Raw genomic sequence first — 21,766 nt, 5'->3', positions numbered from 1 at the left:
ATCGGGGATCTAGGTCGGTCAGACAGGGACTGCCCGGGCCAGTTAGCACTGAATTTTGATGAGTATGGAAGCTCGTGTGCGCCAAACTGGAATTTGGGCCACTCATCAAGTCACTGTAACTTTATAAGTTGAAAGGGGCCAGTAGATTAACCCACATTGTAGATGTTGGTTAAATGGTAGTCTTCAATGATGGTCAGGAGACCGATAGGGACGCCATGGAAGCATCTCCTAAAATTTAGGGAACTGCTATTTTTGACCGGAAAATGTGTTCGCGTCATTAGCTCTGGAATGACAAAGGGAACATTTTATTGCTCTGCTGCCAAGTCAACTGACGCACCAGTTGAGATATTTTTAGCAGGGAAAGCCCAAACTCGGAAACTCGGCGACGTGTCAGCCTGTGAGCGATTCTGCCACTCTGGGAGCCAAAAACGAGCTGCATATCAACAAAGGGGGCGCCATTTTCAGCCTCAGGCGGATTGTAGCAGGTATAGAAGCTATGGAATGCTTAACTTGCCCTCTATGCATAGTATGGTGACGGGAGTGATGCCCCGCACGCTACATACTGCTCTCTTTCTCCCCTACGTACAGTATGTTATGCCCCACTAGTGGGCTTCTCATTTGACCTATGTATAGCTGTGGGGAAATATGCTTTCATGCCGAGGCAAGAGCCTCTTTGCACAGGAACCGGTGTACCCAGCTGCTGCACCAAAGGAGGTCCACGAGAGGGTGATAACCTCTCGAGTGCGCAGTAAATTCAGCATTGTACGCTTGCTGTTTTTACTCCATTTTGGGGCTGTTTTTAGCCCAAAATGTTTCCAAAATCAAGGGGCACTTAGCCCAAGGTGCAGGGAACAGTGCAGGGACAGTCATGTGCCCAAATCAGGTCAAAAACAGGGCTGAACCAGAAATTACAGCGACCTGCAATTTACTGTTTTGTGCTCCCGACTGAGGGAATATGTCCGTGGAACAGAGGGCCTACCTTAGAAATTGATTCGGATTGATTTCGGTACCGTTATGTTGCCGAAATTTTGTCGAATCTGGAGTGTACTAGCTAGATGCAGGTGTTGTCTTCCAAGGGCTCTTTTTGTAATTCTCTCTCTCTAAATTAAAGAAATACCGAAAGGGGAGCCAGTCTTTGGGGCCTACAGGGTGTCGGTCTCGTGTGCGCAATGACATTTTAGTCGCTGGACGCAACTGTGTTCTCTTCCCTTCTGAGTGGTCTATGTAAAGTTAACAGGTAATTGAAATAGTACCGCCCTCTACGTTGTATAGGCGAGTTATACACACACACACACTGTAGGTCACTTTTGTTCAAAAATCAGCCTCCTCTCTCAAATTGGGCGCCCCCTCTTCATGCTGGAAGTGGCAAAACTGCCTGGAGCCGCCATTTGTCCGGTTTGCCCCTTTTGAGTTAATTCTCTAGTTCCCACTGACTTATAAAGTTATAAGTGACTTTCCGAGTGGCCCAGACTTCATTTGGCGCACACAGGCTTCCATACTCATCAGAATTCAGTGCTAACTGGCCCGACCAGTCCCAGACTGACCGACCCAGACTCCCGCTGTGAGAAACCTATTCGGCCACAGCCATTTCACACTGGCCATGCAATGTCCACTTGCACCTTTTCAAGGGTTCCGGGAAAACAAGTAAAAATAAAATAAATAAAAATATCTAGTACTTATTTACGGAAGGCAACAGGAAAAATACACCTCCTGGGCAGTTATTGTGGCTGCCGTGCGAGGTGTCTCTAGGACAGTCCCAATCTATGAGCCTATCCTGGACAATACTCGCTCTTCAAACCAGGAAAGTAGACGAATATGGGAAGGCCTACCTCCTCTACCAGAACATTTGAAGCTGGGTCAAAACCATGTCTCCACTGTCGAAATGGGCTCGAACTGCTCGGATGGTCAAGTGGCTCATCGCGATGACCTTGGACGCCATCTCAGAGGTCTTAAACTCTATTTGATAGTAGCCGCGTCCCAGAAACTGAACATCCAAGATCTTGCCCACCTCTGCGAGAAGACGACCTTGGAGAAGATCACGCAGCTCTCCTTTACTAGGTCTGTTGCCGAGAATCTTGCAGATGACGGAAGTCACCTGCCGTCTGCAGGCGTTCCACCTTTGCTGCTAGGGTTGCTTGCTCTGTCGGTGAGAGAGCAAGTCGAATGGCGGGCTCAACGGGGCCGGGCGAGGGGACTTCATTGGAGTCCCTCTGTGGCGGAGCTTGAGTCTCCATCTGTGTCTGCTGCTGTGAAGAAAAGACGGAGAAGCAGCGACGAACGGGGAATCTCTTGCTGGACCGAGCACGTCGTGGGTGTTGGCGAGGCCCGTCAAGCAGGAATGGAGAGGCGACGAGCTAAAGGCAGTGTGCAGGCGGGTGGGGCAGTGGACAGGCAGGCGGGCAAGGCAATGCGGGGGACGGGTGGGCAAGGTAGCGGGGGGGGGGGGGACTCATGGCACACCATTACTTGGTAGAAGATTGTAGAGTGACTACTTGGCAGTTGTACTCTGTGATTTATCAATTCAAGAGAAGTACAAAAAGGGGCGCCAGACTTTGGCGCTTGTGCATTTGGAAGTGGAAATCCACCACTCTGTGTCGTGTCTATTGCTTGGCTTTAAGTTCAATTGTTGAAGTTTTTGTGTGTTGCTGTGAGATTACCGCCCTGTGAGTTCCAAGCTGGGTAGAATGGTATCTGAGCTTAATTTGATTCTTCTTCTATGCATGTACGGTACATCTTGGGTATTTCCGGGGTGGATCTATGTCAAAGCATGGCTGGTTATGCGTATGGAAACCAACAACACATGCCGGGAAAAATCTTCGGGGTTAGGCAAGGCGTGATGCCAAACCCTATGTATGGTAATATCGGCTTACAACTAGGGTTTTAGTGTAATCAGGGCTAGTTTGGGGTGCCATAGGGCAATTTTGATATGGTTGGTTTTTCTGACACAAGTCCTCCCACAGATGCCCACCTCTCGGATCCTTTGAAAACAACACTTTGCCACCTGTGGGGCCTCTACTGCACTCTGTGTAAGCGTCCCCCGCCTTGTAACTCATCCTGTAACTCGAAAAACAGGGAGGGTATAGTCTCTGAGCAAGCCCGAACTGAGATGAGAACCTCCAGTTACGTGAAGGCTCCCATCCATCTGGGCGCTGTTGGCTCGAGAGGTGTGAGCCACTCAGCTGGTACTGCCTCTGAGATGTCCTCTGACAAGCCTAAAATTGTAACTAGTCACCTAAAGAGCGTGTTGGACCCGCTGCCATGGGACCCCAGGGAACATGAGGCCGACTACCAACCAAGTGGCCTCTTTGAGTGCTAACCATGGGGTTCCAAACAAGGGGCTGTCTCAGTCGCTCCTCCGTGCAAGTAGGCTGACGCTGCTCCAAGCCTCGCCGCAAATGCTCCCAAGATTGAAGCAAACTCACAGCGAAGCGGTCCTCCAGTCTCCTGCTGAAGCCAACTTTGCGCATCTCTGTGAAGATCCATCTGGTCGAAGGTCGCCAGGGGCCTCTAGCGTGAGGCACCCTAGCACGAAGCCGCTGTAGCAAGAACTCCTTCTAGGGCTCCTCACCTGGAAGAAGTCCACAATGAACTTCGCAAGAAGGGCTCTGCTCTGTTGTGCTGGGTCTATGATCCCAAGCCCTCCCTGAGAACAAGGAAGAGTGATGACTTGTCTAGCCACTTTGGCCCAGGCTATTTGAGTGTCACGCCCTGACCAAAGGAAGCTCCTGATCTGCCTCTCTACCTGGCTGATACAAGAACTCGAGAAGATCCAGCAAGAAGTGATGTACCACATAGTAGCCAACAATACTTGGTTGGCCACTACAACTCTGCCTGCCAGAGAAAGTTGTGCGGAGCTCCAATGTAACAACTTCCTCCTGATAGACAGGAGGAGGGAAGCAATCTGCTGCTCGAGAGACAAGTCCAAACCAACCTGACAGCCCAAGTACCGAACTGCAGTCCCTCGGGGAATCCACGTGAAACCCTCACCTGGCATCCAATGGGGCATAGGAGCACTACCAACCGAGAAAGCCACTGTCTTTCTCCAGTTGATTAGTGTGCCAGATGCACAACAGAAGGTCTCTAGAGCTTGCTCACACCTGTGAAGGTTGGCCTCCTGGCCATCCAAGTACAAGGCTGAGTCGTCTGCAAACTCAGCGTCCAGTAGCTCATCTCCCCGATTAGGAAGTGCTAAGTCCTGTAAACCAACCTGCTGCGACACCAAAAACCTGCTCATCGCCTCAGCATAGAACAGAAAGAGGAAGGGGACAAGAGGGCAGCCCTGTTTGACCAAACGTGTGAGCATGAAACGATCACCTCTACCTCCTGAGGAAAGTACCTGATTGTGTGCCCGTCTGTACAAAGCTGACACCCCTCTGATCCAAGCATCTAAGAAGCCCATCCTGTGTAGGGTGCCCTCCAAAAAGTCCCAGTCAACTCTGTCGTAGGCCTTCTAAAAATCGAGAAGAAGAATCGCCAAATCCTACCACGGAGCCACGCTAGGACAGAGGCCTCCCAAAAAGGAAAGATGTTGTCAAGGATACTACGCTCCTTGACAAAACCGGTTTGAGTCCCATGTATCAAGCTCTCTAGAAGTGGCTGAATCCTCAAACTCAGAGCCTTGGCAAGAATTTTGTAGGCTGAGTTGAGGATAGTGATGGGGTGCCACTGTTGAATCTCATCAAGGGAGCCACCTTCCTTGGGAACGAGGTAGATCAGGCCCTCACTCATGCTGTCAGGCATCTCTCCTATGTGCAAGATGTACTGAAAAGCACTACAGAGATTTGGGCCAAGCAAGTCCCAGTACTCCAAGAAGAAACTGGGAGTCAAGCCATCCTCACTTGGACAGCTACCACGGGGGAGTGCAGTAAGAACCGTGTGCAACTCCTCAAGTTGAAGTGGCAGCTCAAGCCTCTGACGCATCTCCTCAGTCACAAGACAAGGCATCTGTGCCCACACCTGCTCTCTGCGTGCATTCTGACGCTCTGACTGAGGCTCTGCAGACAGTAACTCAGGGTAAAAGTCAGTAGCAATTGCACGCATGTCCTCTGCCTCAGAAGCAACTGACCCGCTGGGCCTCCTCAACTGACTGACCTTGGCATGCGTATGCCGAGGTCCCATTGCCTCAAAGAAAGCACCAGTCACTTTGTCACCCACCTCTGTCCACTGAGATTCCTGTCGATGGAAAGCAAACTCATGGCGCTGCTCGTCTGTGCTAACCAGCTCCTGGCGAGCCTGTTGTAACTGCTCCTCCAACCAAGGACTGTCTGGATGCTGCTCCTGCATCCTCTGCAAGAAAGCAACGCCCCGTCGGAGACGTTGCTGCTCCTCTCTCGCTGCAGCCAGGCAAGCTAAAGACTCCTGAAGAAAGAATCGACTAAGCTGAGCTAGTCTTGAGGCTACTCTGTCAACAGGAGAATCGTGCATGTCTAAGCTCTCTGTCCAAAGAACCTCCACTCGCTCTCTGAGTGTAGAGTCCAGCAAGACCCTCTCAGGGATGCGAAGCATTGTGCTCCCCCTCCTCTGCCTATTTGTCACTGTGAGGATCACTGGTGCATGGTCCGAGAAGGAAGTCCCTGCCAGAATGCCAACTGTCCCACCCAAGTCACAGAAGTGGTCACTAGTGTAGAAGCGATCTATCCGCGATAGATTCGCTCCTCCCACTCTACGGTCCGAACGAGAGGAGGCCAGGCTCTCTGGGGGCCTCACAAAGCTAGAATGCTGCCACACATCGGAAACCCTCAGTCATACAAAACCTCTCCCAAGTTGCCAGCTCAACTCCATGCACAGTAGCATGCCTACCACCAATCCTGCCAGAGGGGTCCTCCAACATGTTGAAGTCACCCCCTATTCACCACTGTTGCCTGCGGCGGCAGAGACTCAACAATCTGTGACCAAACTCTGCTTGTGCACTCGCCCCATTGGGCGCATAGATGTTCAGGAAGCCCACAAGGCAACCCTGAACCTGCATAGTGATCCACTGAGCCCTGCCTGGCACAATAATCCCTCTGCCCACAATGGCCTGCTGCAAAGAATCCACAACAGTCATACATACCCCACCCTGGATGCCTCCAGGTCCAAAAGCAGCTGACCAAAAAGTATCATATCGTCCACGCAAAAGCTGACCACAACGTCTAATGCGGCTCTCACACAGATGATGCTCTTGTAGCATAAGGAGGTGAATCTCTCCTCTCACAAGGCATCGCTGAAGCTCCTGACGCAGTCTGCCCCTCTGACGCTAAAATTGGGGCCCACCTAATCCGTGCACGTTCCATGAGACGATCCTCATGGGGAGCGAGAGAGAACAGATGCTGCCGCAGCAGCTAAACGTGCTATCTTCAATGCTGGCTTGGATGGGAGTTATCCACATCCGAGTGTCCTCTAGATAGGCGTGACTGCAAAGATTGCCTGGCCCAAGCCCAAGTAGACCGAGCCGTGCGTAAAGCAACCTCCTGTGTCCAGGAGTGGTCATGAATGTGTACATAGCATGGCGGGCACTGCGTATCAGAAAGAAGTGAACCACAATGTGTCTACATCTTGTTGCATCTAGAGGGGTCACAACAAACTTGTCCAATGGCCAAAGAGTCTGTAGCATGTCTGTAACTCCTAGGTCTCCCATGTGATGAGAGAACTTTAGGGCCTGTGTCTGTAGCCACTCCAACACTGAGTCGAAGGTCCACTTAGTCTGGTCCCTGCCGCAAAGGGGAAAAGAGAAGCCAACCGCTGAGTCCAAGGCCTTTATCCCCCAAGCTGCAAGGAACAGAACATGAACCCTGAAGCAGGCTGCCTTAAGGTCTGATTAGGAGTCACCGAGAAAGCGTGTAAAGTCCTAGGCAATGAACTCTTATCGGTGCCGATTGTCGAAGCTAGTCAGACCACGAGGGACTGCTACAAAGAGAGATGTGTGTACCAGAAGAGGGGGTCGCAAGAAAGGCTGTCCCTCTCTCGTCAAGCGACTCGTAGCAAAGGCGCTGCCAAGAGATCTCCTAGCAGCCGAGGATGGCCTTGCCCCTTGGGTCGATTGTGGGACGAGAGTGGGAGGGGGGGTTGGGGGGGTGTAGGAGTAGGGGGAGAGGATGGCCGAGGGGGATTGACAAAGGTAGGGGGGCGAGGAGGAGAGGTGGGGGGGGGGGGGGGGGGGGGGGGGGGGGGGGCTGAAGAGAAGGGGGGGATTTCGGGGGGGTTGTCGAGGGTGAAGCTGAGGTAGAGGTTGGAGCAGGGACCTCGTCTTGCTCAAGAGGTCCGAACCAGTTCCTCGTGGGAACCCACTGCTGCTGGGCAGGCGCTTGAGGACCACTTTGAGTGCTAGGCTATCGTTATGGCCCCTGTCGTTGTCTACCACGAACCTGCCGCCATCCCTCCTTCGCTGGAGCCCCAGGCTCGGAGGGTGGCTCCGCCTGTGTGCTCTCTGTCTCTGCCTGCTGCTGCTGTCCAGTCCTTGAAGGCTAAGGCTGGGCCCGTGGTGTAGGTCGGGGCCTCCTCTGTGGATAGGCTTTCGCAAGATGGCCCATCTGTCGACAAATGAAGCACTGATTCGGGAGCCCCGAATACTCCACGCTCTATCTAAACCAACCCCCACTCACCCGAGGAAGTAGGATGACCTTCGGGAGAGTGTGGGTGTCCCTAACCAGAACGCGAACTGAGGGAATGCCAGCCGCCTTGGCAGCTATTGAGGCTGCCGTGCGAGGTGTCTCCAGGACAGTCCCAATCGCTGAGCCTATCCTGGACAAAAGTGGTAGGTACTCTCTCTGCAAACCAGGAAAGCAGACGAAGATGGTAAGTCTGCCTCCTCTACCAGAACATCTGAAGCAGGGTCAAAACCATGTCTCCACTGTGGAAAGTGGGCTCGAACTGCTCGGATGGTCAAGGGGCTCATGGCGATGACCTTGGACGCCATCTCGGAGGTCTCAAATGCGATCTGATAGTAGCATCGTCCGAGAAATTGAACGTCCAAGATCTTGCCAACCTGTGCGAGAAGGCGGGCGGGGAGAAGATCACGCATCTCTCCTTTGCTAGGTTTGGCACCGAGAATCTTGCAGATGACAGAAGTCGCCTGCAGGCGCTTAACCTTTGCGGCTAGGTTCCCTTGCTTCGGCGGTTAAAGAGAAAGTCGAATGGTGGGCTCAGCGGGGTCGGGCGAGGGGACTTCATTGGAGTTCCTCTGTGGCGGAGCTTGAGCCTCCATCTGTGTTTGTAGCTGTGGAGAAGAGGCGGAGAAACGACTATGCGAGGGGCAATTCCCGTTGGACCAAGCACGCTGAATGTGCTGGCGTGGATTGACAAGTAGGATAGGTAAGGCTGGTGGGCGGAAAGGGAAGTAGAGTGTGGCCTTGGGGGGGGGGGGGGAGGGGGCGCGTGAATGAGGTGCAAAGGGGTGGGCGGGTGGGGTGCGGGTTTGCGGGGAGGGGGAGAGACCAACAGGATTAAGCTCTGGCCACGGGAGTGGCGGGTTGAGGGACGGCAGGTTGGGGGTAAGCGGGCAGCAGCGGGAAGGATGGGGGCGGCAGTTCGGGGCATAGCGGGAGAATGGGGGATAGCGGGCAGCAACGGGAGGGGTGGGGTAGGACGAGGCTGGGCAGGGTAGCGCGGGGGCTGTTGCTAATTGGACTATTTTCTTGAATATTGTTAATGATTAATCTCTTTTTCTAGGATATTTTATTGTGTACACTAAGAACTGTTAAAAGATTGTAGCTACAGGAAGTGGCATCAAGAACGGACAACTCTGATGTGTCATTTGATGGGTGACGGTAAACATTGCGAAGGAGTTTTCGTAAGTTCGGTGGAAAGAGCCGGGTTACGAGTGCCCCTGATGCGTCACATGATGGGTGATGGGTGCATCAGAAAGGGGGCATTCCGTAGGCTAATGAGGAAATCCGAACTGAGTAAGAAAATACGCGTAAGAATGCAAGCACAAGAATAAAGATGGGTTCAATGAAGCTTTTTTATTAAAAGCAGGAACATTCGCGGGAGGGCAGATGTTTTCCCGCGAGGAGTCTGTGTCTGCATTGCATCTGTGCCGTGTTCTGCACCCGGGGACGCCTGGAATGTGTTCGTGTAGCATTGTTTTCACTAACTGAGTGAGTTTTTAAAGTTTGAACAGGTTCACAGTTTATTTTATAAAGTGGCTGGTCATTTTTAAGTGACCAGCCCTCTTATAATAAAATAAAGCAAGGCTCTTCTAAAAAAGCCTACGTTAAAAAAAAACTCAGCGCTAATAAGCTACGCAGGGCTGTACGGCAGCAACGTTCTCTCTCTCTCCTCTCTCTAGGGCGCCAGTTCTTGCTTTTTGGGGTCGCTATTCCCGCCGGGTGGCAAGGCCTATAAAAGAGGCAGGTAGCGTTCAGTTTTGCAGGAGGGATGGCAACAATCCAGAAGTGCAAGCGTTGGAGAATTTGGTAGCAAGTGTCGGCGATGGATTTCGCGAGAGTTCGTGTGCCGACGGAGTGCAGAAGTCGCTTTCTCGAGCGAGGAGCAACAGGTATAATTTGTCGTTTACAGATCGCGAGTATTGCTTTGTGTGGTTGTTTTTGCAGGAATCCTCCCTCACGGGAAGTCCCTGATGGGAAGTACGACCTTTGTGTCTAGGTCCCTCTCGGGAAGTACGGCTTCACGCCTAAGTCCCTTACGGGAAAGTACGGCTTCGCGCCTAAGTCCCTTACGGGAAAGAACGGCCCTGTGCCCAAGCCCTTTTACGGGAAAGAACGACCTTCAGGTCTATGATTACAGAACGGAGGGGTTTCCTCGGGTTCTCGTGCTTGTATATGAATTCTCCCTGAATAAAGAATACTCTTGACGGGGGGGGGGGGACCAGCCCATCTTCTGGTCCCCAATACTGTGTCGATCTTCTCCCTTCTCTCACATTTGCAAAGTATTTTATTTTTCAGATTTCTAAGTGCTCATGCACGCTCCCGTTTTGTGATAGGGGCTGAGGGGTGGGTAGCGCGAGGAGGAAGCAGGATGGGCAAACACAGCAGCAGCAAACAACGTTTATCCGTTCTGCTGTATCACTTCCACCACTATAGCAAACTTGGACACCCCAAGTCAAGATTCTACGGCGACACGGTAGAGATTCACTTCAAAACAGTTCACAAAAGACGACACGACCCATTGTAGTTCCGTGCCAAGAGGTATTGGCCTCAAAGACTGGTGCCCCTTTCAATATTTCTTTTTATATTAATCCGTGTGCAAAGTACAAGAGAGTCTGCGGGTACTCACTCTCAGACTCTGCGTCGAGATGCCTTAGGAGTGAGTCTCAAAAGACTTATTTATTCTTACAAGGGATGCCCAAAAGCAGAGCCCCCAAGAGTTAAACTCAAAAGCTTCTCAAACTCAAGAGCAATTGTAACCAAAAGCTGCCAAATTCAGTCAACACAATTTCTGTATGCTGCCACGTCACCATGTCAACGGAATTTGCGAAGATCCGTACGGCACTGCCACATCAGTCTGTTGGTGTGTTTTTCGGGGCCTGTACTGCTGCCACGTTGCATGTCTATCGCAGGGTGTGTGAGTGTTTGTGTCCGGGGGCCTGCCACGTCACCAGTTTGTGAGACTCTGACCCTGGGAAACCCTAGGCAGCCTACCTTGTGAGCAACACGGTGAAGTCCACCGCTGTGAATAGGTATGCCTACCTCAAGTATGGCCGGGCATAGCCATAAAACAACCATCACTTCCTAATCTACTCCTCAGAGATACTAGACCTACGATTGGACATGAATATGAACTCTAACACCCCCTCTCAGCTCCTGGACGGGAACCGAGTTCAAGGGAGCTGGCATGAGAGGAGAATGTCGCTTGTGGAATAGGTTTGGTGAAGGTTTCAGTTGGATAGAGCCATCCTTGGCTTCTCACGAACAAAATGGTACTGTATCTCTATATGCTCGGTCCGGGGATGAAACACCGGGTTCCTCGCAATGGCTATATAGCTCTGGTTGTCTGAGTACATAATGGTTATTTGTTGCGGAAAGTCCATCTCCAAACGTAGCCTCCAAATCCACACTGACTCACATGTAGCATTGCAAACAACACGGTACTCTTCCTCTGTGGAAGACAAGGCAACTGTTGGCTGTTTCTTGCTGCTCCATGAAACTGCTCCTGTCACAAATAGATGACGTGGCATGACCACCCGAGTAGAGAGTATGGACAGGAGATTGACGTGGCAGCCTGTACAGTCTTCACAATTCGTGCTGACAACTGATGACATGGCAGACTGTACAGATTGTACGGATTTTTCCGCATATTGTGTTGGTTGCTTTTGTTGTCGGTTTTTTGACCAGTTGCTTTTAGGATTATTTTCTTTTGAGTTAGAAGCTTTTGGGGCATCCCTTGTAAGAATAAATAGACCCTTGGGGCCTCACTCTTTAGAGCATCTGGACGCAGAGTCTGAGAGTAGAGGACCCCTTTGGGTGTTGTACTTTGCTCAAGTTTTAATATAATAAAGAAATACCGAAAGGGGCGCGAGGTTTTGGGGCCAATATCTCTTGGCACGAAACTACGCTGGGCCGTGTCGACTCAAGTTTTAAAGTTGTGAATTATTTTAAGTGATCTATTGTGTGTCGTGTTGGATTCTTGACTTGGTGTGCCCAAGCCTGTGAGAGTGGTATCAGAGCACGATTGATTTCTCTTCTATCGGGAAATCCGATCCTCTTACCACGACACACATGGATTCAAACGACGGATCCCGCAAGAATCAGACGAACCCTCCGGACGTTTTGTCACACAAACTGGTGACGTGGTTGTTGCCTGGTACACACATACCCGGCTGCCCTGCTGCTGAAAGTAGTCCCCCAGAAACCCTTGTAGAATGCTGACGTGGCACTGTCGTACGGACAGGCCCGTAAATTCCGGCACAGATCACGGAGGTTCGTACGGCTGACGTGGCAGTGTTTTACGACAGCTTTTGGGGTAGTTTTAATCCACAGAAGTTGCACAAGAGAAAAAAAGCTTTTGCTTTATTTTACAACTAAGCCTTGTGAGAGGAATATTGGAGGTGCTTTAATTTTTAAAGAGATTTTGATTTTTCAGCTTTTGGGGCTCTGCTTTTAGCATCCCTTGTAAACCTTTGTATTGGTAGTTTGGGCTCTCACTTCTCAGAGCATCTGGACGTAGAGTCTGAGAGTGAGTCCTGGCTACTCGCTTGTTCTTTGAGTTGCAGATTAATATAAAAAGAAATACCGAAAGGGGCACCAGTCTTTGGGGCCAATATCTCTAGGCAGGGAACTCCGCCGGCTGGCCACTAAAAAATTATTGTGAACTGTGAACTGTTTGAAGTGAATTCTTGTGTTATCGCGGTAGATTCTCGACTTGGAGTGTCCAAGTCTGTTACACTGGTACCAGAGCGCGGCCAATTTCTCTTCTACTGGGAAATCCGATCCTTTTTATGCGGCACTTATGGCTTCAGACAAAGATCAGTGGACTCCCTCTGCATCCGGAGATGCGGGAGGAGAGTATGAAGAAGATTCACGCGAGGAGTATGGCCCACCTCGGCCTACTATGACGGAGCTTGAAGAGATGGAGCGTCAACGACTGATCGACGACGCAAGAAGATGATGTTAAATTTTGCGAAGGACCCAAAATTTGCAAAATTTATGACTCAAGACCTGCTTCAACCAGGTGTATGCACAGTGGCAGCAGACTACCGAATCACCCCCCAAACCAGTACTCAAGAAACCTCCTACCCCAAGGATGTTTAATGAGTAGGAGTTAGATGAGGTGGTTGATGCACGGATTTCTCAGCTTTTAGACGCGCAGAACAAAGCAGAAACGCAAGACTAAAAGCAGAAGAAGGGAACTGACTTCCCGGGTTATTTGGGTCGTTACTTACTTTTGCCTCGGCTAAAAAGCAGAAGAAGAGTGTGCGGTTTGAAGGATTACCAAGTTCTTCTTCTTCTTCTTCCTTTGAGAGTTCCTCTAGCTCTTATGATTCGAGCGAAGAAGACAGAAAAGGCAAAAAGCTAAGTAAAAAGCACAAGGGCAAGAAAAAGGGACCGAAGTCTAAGTCTCGCCTAATTTCAGACAGTTTTTTAGAGGACTCGTCTTCAGATAGTTCAGACTCTGACGACTGCAGATTCTATTCAAAGAAGAAACTTTTTTACAAAGCCAACCAGTATGACTTTTTGGAAGATACAAGGAAGAAAGTACGAGAGTTCAAAGAAGGTGGATAGTCACTTAAATTTAACACTTTTTCTGGTTTTCGAGATGCTTTGAAGGCTTTAGCCTTCATACAGCAGTTTGACATAGCTTTCTTTGGAGGACGTTACTGAGAGCACTCCAAGATTCGGAGGGCTACTTCCTATTTAAGAGGGAATGCTCAAACTTGGTGGTCCACGCTTCTATTGAACAGGAAACCGCTAGTTAAATGGCTGAAATTTAAAAGGCCTTTTATTTCTTCTTGGCTGACCCGAGAGTACGAACGCGACATACGAACTGCTTGGAACCATCTTCGGATGACCAAGAAGGATACTTTGGACGCATATTGCGAGAGATTTTGGAGCTCTTTTCTACCAGCCTCTTCATTCAAGAAGATCTTGTTTAGAGAGCAGATTGAGCAGTTTACCTTGGGTCTTCCTACAGAGATCCGAGATCACTGCTTAGAACAAAAGTCAGATTCCATTCAAGAATTGATGAGTCATGCGAAACGGGGTTTTGCCATTCACTCTGGTAGTTTGACCTACCCCATAGATGAAATCATGACACAAATAAAGGAACAGACTTTGAACAATGAAAGTAGGAAGAAGAAGAGTAACCCAGAAAAGAAAGAAAAGGATGCATGACCCAAGCTTACTTTTTCACAGAGAGCTCTTTACATCAAAGAGGGGAAGTACTTCGGATGCGGGGAAACTGGGCATATCTCTGCGAAGTGCCCTAAAAAGGCACCGAAAGAACAAAATGACAAGGATGAAGACATGCCAAAGAGTTCGAGAGCAGCTGAGGACGGTGGACGAAAAGGCAAGATGAAAGCAGGACTGGTTCGAGATTGCATGGGTACTGATCCAAGCACGATTGATGACTTTGCCGAGCTTGGGGCAAAGTGAAAGACCAAGAAGCACTGATTTTCTTTGATGGAGGAGCCAAGGCAAACTTCATTTCACCTGAATTCGCGACACGGCTCGAGATCACACCCGATTGGATAGGACCACTTGCAGAGGCAGGTTTAGCGGCACCCGGTAGGGATGTAGCCATTACCCCTGTCATTGGTAAACTTCGGTTGCATTGTCAGGGGTATTTGGGACATGAGGACTTGTACATAATGCGTTTGGAAGGTTGTAATGTCCTCTTAGGAATTCCTTGGTACCACAAGAACAACGCTGTGGTCGACTATCGGGCGAGAAAAGCGACTTTGACCACAGAGAAGGGCAGAACGATTGTACTTGAGGAAAAACTAAAGGGCGAGTCTGTTCCTATTGTATCGTCGGCTTCGGCCATTTCAAAATTAATGAAATCCAATCTCTTTTTTTACTCGATCTTCTTGAGAAAGATGAATGATGAGAATAGAACAAATATGAATGAACATGATAAAGAACGCCAAGATTTTCTCCACACTCATGCCGATTACCACCCGCTCGTTCTGAGGATCATACCATGGATCTGATATTTGGAAGCACACCACCAAACCGGCCACCTTACCGTGTGAGCGAGCACAGAATGAAGAAATTATGAATGAAGTGAAAGACCTCTTGGAAAATGGTCTTGTCCAGCCTAGTACTTCACCGTATTGCTCTCGAGTGTCGTTGTTGGTTTTGAAGAAAGACGGATCTTCGAGAATGTGCATCGATTATAGAGCTCTCAACAAAATCACCATCAAGAACAGATTTCTGATTCCTAGAATCGATGATATACTTGACCGACTTCAAGGATCCTCGTGCTTTAGCAGGATCGACTTGAAAAGTCATTTGAATTATATTGTGATTTGTGTGGTCGTAGTCTGGGTGCGGTCTTAATGTAGGAAGGCCATGTCATTGCTTACGAGAGCCAATTGTTCTCAAGGCCGGAGTTGACAGCACAGATTTATGACAAAGAGCTTTTGGCGGTTATCCATGCTCTTACTCAGTGGGGGCATTACCTACTCGGAGCGGATTTTACTGCTTTGTCTCGGAAGCCATTGGTTCTGGCTTTTTCCGCGATTCACCATAGGAGCTTCGAGGATATGGTCGATTAGTATGCCACAGATACAGATTTTGCTGATATGTTTTCACAGATACGGGATGGGGAGATAGTAGCGGGATATTCCATTCGGGATGGCTACTTGATGAGGAAAACCATGTTGTGCGTTACACAGCTGTTGAGGGAAAAGGATATGACCAAATGCCACTGTCGACCTTTTACGGGTGACCGCGGCATTGCTACCACCTTGAAAGGGGTAGAGAGATACTTCTTTTGGCCGACACTAAAGAAGAATATGGATGAGTTTGTGCGTAGGTGCTTGGTATGCCAGAAGGTCAAGTTTGATAGGCATAAAGCACAGGGATTGGTATAGCCTTTGCCCATACCCACCCGCCCCTGGGAAAGTATTGCAATGGATTTCATTTTTGATCTCCCGAGAACACATCGTGGTCACGATGGTATCTGGACTGTTATTGACAGGTTTAGCAAGCAAGCTCATTTCCTCCCAGTGAAGAAAACAGTCAAACCGGATCACTTAGCAAGACTGTTTGTGGCCCAGATCTTAAGATTACATGGTATGCTCGAGAGGATTGTCTACGATAGGGACCCCAGATTCACGAGTATGTTTTGAAAGGCTATTTGGAAGAACAATGGCATGTGGTTGCAGTTCTCGTCATCTTTCCACCCGCAGATTGACAGGCAATCCGAGATTGCCAGTTCAGTGGTTCTAGATTAACTGAAGTCTTACATCTCAGAATAAAAGACTCAATGGGAAAACTATTTACCTTTGGTGGAATTTGCCTACAATAACACGATACACTCTTCGACGGGGAAGGCGCCATTTGAGATTATTGAAGGTGCTACGAAGGTTCCACCCTTCCTAATCACGAAAGATAAGATTTTTGAAGCTGATGAGTATACCCAAGACTTGGATACGGCTTTTGCCAAGGTCCATGAGGCTTTGCGGAAATCTCAACAAAGACAGAAAAAGGTAGCAGATCACCATCATCGCGGTTTGAAACTGTAGGAGAACGATTGGGTGCTCTTACGTTTTGAGAAGGCACGCTCGAGAAAGAAAAAGGGAAAGTAGAGGCTTTTTCCAAAGCTTAGTATGCGATACTACGGACCTTTCCAGATCTCCGAAAAGATAAATGATGTCTCCTTCCGACTGAAGATGCCCGAAACTTGGAGGATTCACAATGCTTTTCATGTGAGTCTCGTGAGGTCTTCTAAAGGCGATGTGCCTGAAGACAGGGAGCCTGATCAGCAACCCGAAGTGGAAGAAAACGAGGAGATCATTTTTCCAGAACAGATATTGGCACATAAAGACAGAAAGATTAAGGGTAAAGTAATAAGGCGGTTTTTGGTTAAATTCAAGAATTATCCTGCATCGGATGCGAAGTGGATGGAGGAGGAGGACCTAGTAGATACTCCTCAGATTGTGAAACTTTACCTTGAAGCTTTTGGTTTAGCATAGTCTATTCCGATTGGAACCCGGAATTAAGCTTGGCCGGAAATCTGGTGCAGTGGGTATGCACAAGAGGGGATTTACTCCGCTTCTTTGTCAACAGATGTCACAAATTTTGAATACTAGAGTCATTCATGTCTCTTTGAGCTTCAGGGATACTGAGAGTTGACAGTATTCTGCTGTAATGACTTTATGCAATGGAATTCCCGAATACGAAACTGATTTGTTCTTGACTTGTTTTAAGTGCAAGAACCGATAGACGAAATGACTGCAGCATTTTGGTCTGAATGATCTGGATAGACATGGTTGCAATAGGGATTAGTCAATTGGGCATCTATGAGGTCCTGAGTGGATCTAGATGCGATTGCTAATTGCATGGCCGATAAATCATAGTTTGAGATCTGAATGAATCTTGAATGTGATTTGTCATGTGATGTCCTGTGATGTCAAGTGATGTCTTGTGATGTCGTGTGATGTCGTGTGATGTGACTCGATTGGTACATATACTAGATATGTGTTCCTAGTGCGTTGGTACTAACAGTCAGTGTGTCCTAAGACAGCTTATGGATTCTGTCTGTTTTGTAGGCGTAATCAAGGGCGATTACAATGCTTTCAAGAGGGGGGTATGTCACAAACTGGTGACGTGGCTGCTGCCCGGTACACACATACCCGCCCTGTCCTGTTGCTGAAAGCAATCCCCTGGAAACCCCTGGAGAATGCTGATGTGGCACTGCCGTACGGACATGCCCGTAAATTCCGGTGTAGATCACGGAGGTCCGTACCGCTGACGTGGCAACATTTTACGACATCTTTTGGGGCAGTTTTAAGCTACGCAAGTTGCAAGAGAGAAAAAAAGCTTCTGCTTTATTTTACCACTAAGCCTTGTGAGAGGAATATTGGAGGTGCTTTAATTTTTAAAGAGCTTTTATTTTTAACTTTTGGGGCTCTGCTTTTAGCATCCCTTGTAAACCTTTATATTGGTAGTTTGGGCTCTCACCTCTCAGAGTATCTGGACGCAGAGTCTGAGAGTGAGTCCCGACTACTCGCTTGTACTGTGAGTTGGAGATTAATATAAAAGGAGATACCGAAAGGGGCGCCAATCTATGGGGCTAATATCTCTAGGCACGAAACTCCACCGGGTTAGTGTCGAATCAATTGTGAACTGTGAACTGTTTGAAGTGAATTCTTGTGTTGTGGCGGTAGATTTTCGACTTGGAGTGTCCCAAGTCTGTTACACGTTTCTAGAATGGGAGGCTGCACGGGAAGTTTGATTAAACCGGCAGATCCAGAGTACAAGCCCCCTCGGCCTACGGGATATGAATTAATGGAAATGCAACCGGTTGATGATTGTGCAAAGCAAATGCTTGAGTTTGGAAAGGTTCCCCAGTATGCCAAATTTTTGACTCGGCACCCATTCTCATTGGCAAAAAGCCATCGATTCCCTAATAAAGTCAGCCCTCAAGAAACCTCTTGCGCCACATATATTACTGAAGATGGACTGGAGGACGTGGTTGAAAGACGAGTCAACCAACTGTTGGGGGTAATGAAGAAGCAACTGAAGAAATGTAACAAGGGAACTGACTTCTCTGGTTACTTGGGCTGAAAATCATGTTTTGAGAATGCCAGAAAACAGAAGAAGCATGTACGCTTCGAAGGATTGTCCAGTTCGTCTTTATCTTTATCTGACAGCTCGGACAACTCATCCTCTTCTGACTCAAGTGATGAGGATAGAAAGGGCAAGCAATAACGAAAGGACCATACGTTTTATTACAAAAGTAAGCACGTTTACAACGCCAATTAATATGATTTTCTCGACGACAAGGGCAAAAAGGCCAAGGAATTTAAAGAGGGTGGACATGTAGCAAAGTTTTAGTACTTTCAAGGTTCTGAGATGCTCCCAAGGCTTTAGCCTCTATGCAACAGTTTGACATAGCATTTTCTGGAGGCCTACATACAGAGCACTCCAAGATTAGACGGGCAACATCCTTTTTGAAAGGCAATGCACGGACATGGTGGTCCACTCTTTTGTTAAGAAAAGATGCACCGACAAAGTGGCTGAAATTTAAGAAATCTTTATTTCTTCACAGCTCGCTCAAGAATACGAACGAGACGTGATTACTGACTGGAATGATATTCGAATGGTCAAGGCAGAACCTTTGGATACTTACTGTGAGAGATTTTGGGATACTTTTCTACCTGCTTCATGCTTCAAGAAGATCAATTTTAAGGAGGAAATTGAGCGGTTTTGTTGTGGACTTCCCAAAGAAATTTGAGACTACTGTCTTGAGAAGAAGTCAGAGTCCGTACAACAATTGATGGGACATGCTAAGCGGGGATTCGCTATGCATTCAGGTAAATTGACTTACCTACCAGATGAACCTCCAACAAGTCAAAACAGAACCACACGACAGAGAGATACATGATCTCGACTGACAGAAGACTAGAGAGATGAATATTTCAAAGCGGAAAAGTGTTTTGAATGTGGAGAACAGGGACATATCTCTACACAGTGCCCCAAAAAGACACAATGAGAATGATTGACAGATAGAACGGGGCGAGGAGATACTCGTTCCAGAATACATATTAGATAGAAAATTATGAATGAACTAGCATTATTTTGCCTTATGAATTTATGAATGAAATAGGACTTTTTGAAGATGACTTTGAATTTTGTACGAAGCTAATGTTTTATGGAAGAACCCGCTGTTTGTGAACAGAGAAGAGGATTGAGAATGAGATGATGATGATTTTGGAGCAATGATAGCTCCTGAATGAACTTGATAACAAATCATGAATTTGGAATCACGAATGATTCAATGGAACTGTCATGACCGCATCAAGAGTTCTTGCCGGATGAGATGGCCATATTGTTAGAACTGAATGATTGAACCACTTGTAGCAGGCTACAGTGTCACTTTCATAGGACACAGTTAGTACAGTGGTCTAGGCTGTTTCACACTGGACAGACCCTCTGGGCTGGGAGTGACACGTGCCAGTGGCAGGGTACCGACGGTGGTCCAGTGGACATCGTGGCCATGTGGTAACCTGGCTGACATTTATGAGCCGTTGGTGGCCCTTTATGGTGTTACATATGAGTAGTAGCAGTTGGTCATCGGCATTATCTGCTTCACCTTTGGTCCATTATCTGCTTCACCTTTGGTCCAGCATCGTCCTCGAGAGCAGTGAGTGTATACACAGAGCACGTCTTCACCATCCTTGCACATCTGAGCCTCGACACCCCATTGTACCTGTGAGTCCTGGGCTGGAGCTGAGTGTGCTGCCACGCCAGAGTCTGTATCAGTTTTTGAGATAGTCGAGTCATATGTTCTGGTCTGCTGTTGTGTCTTTGTGAGCTTTGTTGACGTCTATTGTTTCCTTTCTGTTCAGTCTTTTTGAGGGAGATTCAGTCTGTTTGAGTGAGATTGTCACGCACATTGCACTGAGGACCACCCACTATAGAGAGCACGACACATTATCCGCGCTACAGGTGCTCTAGTCCTAGTCCCTCGCCCTCGCCCTAGCCCTAGTCCCTCGCCCTTGCCCTTGTCCATCCACCTCTCCCCTCGCCCTCGCCCTCGCCCTACCCTCCCCCTCACCTTGCCCCCTACCCAGCTCTCGACACTCTCCCCCCCTAGCCCCTGCCTACTCGCCCTACCCTCCCCCTCACCCCTCCTCCTAGCCCTACCTTCCCCCTCTCACCCTCACTCCCTTGCCCTAGTCCCTCCCTCCACCTCGCCCTCGCCCTCGCCCTCGCCCTCGCCCTAGTCCCTCGCCCTCGCGCTTGTCCATCCACCTCTCCCCTCGCCCTCGCCTTACCGTCCCCCTCACCCTTTCGCCCCTCCCCTCCCCCTCACCTTGCCCTCGCCCCTAACTAGTCCCCCACTCACCCTCGTCCCTACCCACCCCCTCACCCCTCGCCCCTACCCTCTCTCTACCTCGCCCCTACCCTCCCCCTCACCTTGCCCTCGTCCCTACCCACCCCCTCACCCCTCGCCCCTACCCTCTCTCAACCTCGCCCCTACCCACCCCTCACCCCTCGCCCCTACCCACTCCCTCCCCATCCTCTTGCCCCTACCCTCCCCCTTCCCCCTCGCCCCTACCCACCCTCTCCCATCCCCTCGCCCCTACCCACCCTCTCCCTTCCCCTCGGCTAGGCCCTCACCCCTCGCCCCTACCCACTCCCTCCCGATCCTCTCGCTCCTACCCTCCCCCTTCCTCTCGCCCCTACCCACCCTCTCCCATCCCCTCGCCCCTACCCACCCTCTCCCTTCCCCTCGCCTCTACCCACCCTCTCCCGTCCCCTCGTCCCTAGCCAGTCCCCCTAGCCCTCCCCACCCCCTCAGCCTCAGCATATTTTTTGGGCTTATGGTCATCCCTCCTTGCGGTGTTACTCAGGCTTATGGTCATCCCTCCTTTCGAGAAGAGTGTTGTTGCAAAAAGTGTGGCAAGGTTATCTGCAAGCATGGACCAGGTCATTTTCCTCTCACTATGGTTATCAATAATAAAGATGCGCTGGATCCAAACCGAGCATATCTCTTTGCTGTGGAGCTTTATTCTGTCTAGCCAATTGGGATTCTTGGATTATGAAATCATACTGGATCCCGCCTATCCAAAGGCTTAAAACGTTTACAAGTAGTGCAGTGTGTCTAAGCTCCACTTTTGGGCCTAGAACCTGCTTCAAGAAAGATGTATAGATGCAGTACCTAATGGATTTCTTCCACAGTTTTTTCAGTATTTCCTCTCACCGAGACGGTGAGCGGTCTTGTGGCGGGCAACCTGTAGTAGCAGGCTACAATGTCACTTTCACAGGACACAGTTAGTATAGTGGTCTAGGCTGTTTCACACTGGACGGACCCTCTCGGTTGGGAGTGACACGTGGCAGTGGCAGGGTACTGACGGTGGTCTAGTGGACATCGTGGCCATGTGGTGACCTGGCTGACATTTATGAGCCGTTGGTGGCCCTTTATGGTGTTACATATGAGTAGTAGCGGTTGGTCATCGGCAGTATCTTTGGTCCATTATCTGCTTCACCTTTGGTCCAGCATCGTCCTCGAGAGCAGTGAGTGTATACACAGAGCACGTCTTCACCATCCTTGCACATCTGAGCCTCGACACCCCATTGTACCTGTGAGTCCTGGGCTGGAGCTGAGTGTGCTGCCACGCCAGAGTCTGTATCAGTTTTTGAGATAGTCGAGTCATATG

The 21,766-nt window shown here is 49.3% G+C and overlaps 1 protein-coding gene across 5 annotated transcripts in view; it reads left to right on the top strand.

Moving 5' to 3' along the window:
* The window catches only part of LOC147453654 (intermediate cleaving peptidase 55, mitochondrial-like), a 169,049-nt gene that overhangs the window by 125,742 nt on the left and 21,541 nt on the right, over nucleotides 1–21,766 (top strand). The window lies entirely within an intron of this gene.

Source organism: Adiantum capillus-veneris, chromosome 7 (genome assembly GCF_014529385.1).
Source record: "Adiantum capillus-veneris isolate H3 chromosome 7, ASM1452938v2, whole genome shotgun sequence".
NCBI classification, from domain to species: domain Eukaryota; kingdom Viridiplantae; phylum Streptophyta; class Polypodiopsida; order Polypodiales; family Pteridaceae; genus Adiantum; species Adiantum capillus-veneris.
This window is presented reverse-complemented; position numbering and strand designations above follow the sequence as displayed.